The sequence below is a fragment of the Alosa alosa genome, chromosome 23 (assembly GCF_017589495.1).
Source record: "Alosa alosa isolate M-15738 ecotype Scorff River chromosome 23, AALO_Geno_1.1, whole genome shotgun sequence".
Taxonomy (NCBI): domain Eukaryota; kingdom Metazoa; phylum Chordata; class Actinopteri; order Clupeiformes; family Clupeidae; genus Alosa; species Alosa alosa.
In genome coordinates this window covers 25,551,166-25,553,384 of record NC_063211.1, presented here as the reverse complement: position 1 = coordinate 25,553,384, position 2,219 = coordinate 25,551,166, and the positions used below count along the sequence as shown (strand labels likewise).

Below are 2,219 nucleotides of genomic sequence, written 5' to 3'. Positions count from 1 at the left end.
ACAGAATTAGGCTGTATCATTTAGAGCTGCGCCTGGACAGCAAATCACACAGCTCGTTGCAGCCGTAAGGAATCACATCAAACCGGCACTTCATGTTTGGGCTTCACAAAGCATTCCTTGAGAAACGGCTAATTTTAAATAAGAATCACTGATCAGCAATATATTCCTCATTCGGAGGCAAGCGCAATGCGCGTTATCAATCTAATACATTTAAATGTATATGTATTTCAAAATTCAAATGATAAAGTGAAATAAACTGATTGATGCCTATTTCATTCAAACAACACAGCCTAATCATGCGCAACTCAACATAAATTAGGCTACATTCAGTGCCCTGGACTATAGCGCCATTCTTTGTAGTTTACACTCAGCAGCCCGTGAACCGTGGTTTGATCACTTGCTTCCCCATGGTGCGAGGAAATAAGCTACTGTATGATAAGCTCAATAATGTAGGCTAACGTAGCTCGGTTTGTTTTTGCCGCGAAAAGCAGTGCACACCAACTTTAATCTTCAGTAAAACGGCCTCGAAAAAAAACAATGGTGTTCACGCCAAAAATTGGAGAACTGGATATAGGACGATGGATGATGAGTAGGCTAGATGGAGATTGCAAAATAGCCAACTACGAGTGGTTAATGACACTTACTTGAGTCGCCGAAACCTGGAAAGCGCCGTTCATCCCCGCGAACATGTCAACAAAACGCTCTATAGTAATTGTATTCCGTGAGGTAGCGGGACTCCCATCAGTCTGTCAATGCCGGACCGTGTCTGTTTTTATTGCAATTACGGCAAGCTTCAAGGAAGTTGTCCTTTTGTTCCAGTATTTATACATTGCGTCAACGTTGCGAGGAGAGAAGGCGGAGCGGTGGCACTTGGCGAAAAAAAGCAAGCACACGACCTTATGTACACAAAACTAGACCCTCCACCCTAACCAAATCGACGGAACAGATTAGATCACGTGTCCTTGTACAACTAACCTATCCACCAAACAACAGCAGAATGATGTAGGCTACACAGGCGCTTGGAGAGAGACACGCACGCTGGTACGGGAATGGGTCTGTTCTGACGGGCCATATGGATTGGTGAGAGTTCCAAGTGCCAAGTCTTCTCTGCTCCACACTGCGCTGCCCGGGCGCGACGCGGAGCTCCTATAGACTGCAGTCTGCTCAGCGCACACTGCAAGTCGGAAAACTGTCATGACGGAAGAGTGAGAATGGGAGAAAAGAGGAGAGTGAGCGCTCTTTATACATTGTCAGTTATTATATGTGAGTCTGGGAATGTCCTTGTTGCTGAGACTCACGACTAGCTTAGAGACTCGGATAGGTAGCTTTGTGTGTTTAACTGTTGCACCCGCTACCCCGCTTACCACAGAATTGCATCACGAAGTTTGCTATTGTTTGTGTGCCATTCTTGCTCTACCGTTTCAACCAGAAAAGGAGCCACCTGTACCTCAGGTAATTGCCATTATCTCTACAAACACCCCATGCTCCAGGGTTTAAAACACAATTTAAGCAAAGTATAGGTCTACCCTGACTGAAGAACAGTGAAAGCCTACTTTTTATTACACAGGTTCCGAACTTGTTTCAGGAGGAAACGTGGACACCTTGACGCAGAGGCCTAGATGCAGAGAGAATGCGTCTTTATAATCACTGGATGCCCTCTGTTAACATAATAAAACGAAATAGGCTTTTATATGTTTACGTGTTTGATATGTTGTGTTTTACACCTCCAAAGTTACTTCTATGTCTGTTGCTAACCGTTTTTATGTGTCCATGGGACCATTACGCCATAAAGTCTACTGTCACTCAGTGGTTGTACATTTTAGTTAGGCCTTTCCAAAATGACACAACACGCAAAATTAATTAACGTTTAACTGTGATACCCTAACCTTAAACTGCGCACAAGGAAGGCTTTGCCGATAGGGCCTGTAACTTGTCATTCGTTCAGTGGTGCTCATCTCAATTGCTGTCCTAGTCAGTGAGATTTGTACGCGCACAGCCAAGCATGGCTGAGCCAAATAAAGTATGCCTCATTTGATACTGTGCAGATTTTGTTTGTTAACATTTGGTTTAAAATACTATTCAAAAATGAGTGATTGATGTACCGCATTTACGGCCTGTTGCAACGGGTAATGTGCAATCTAACAGCAAATGACCATTTTGGCAACTCTGATTGACGGCCGATTGCATTTTAGTTTATCACAGAGGTGAACTTTTCAACA

The 2,219-nt window shown here is 43.8% G+C and overlaps 1 long non-coding RNA gene across 1 annotated transcript; it reads left to right on the top strand.

Annotated features, from left to right (window-relative positions):
* The first annotated feature begins 924 nt into the window (after positions 1-924).
* Positions 925-1,690, top strand: LOC125288492. Its single transcript, XR_007192497.1, has 2 exons — positions 925-1,452; positions 1,568-1,690. It is a non-coding gene; the product is annotated as an uncharacterized LOC125288492 (long non-coding RNA).
* The last annotated feature ends 529 nt before the right edge of the window (positions 1,691-2,219 follow it).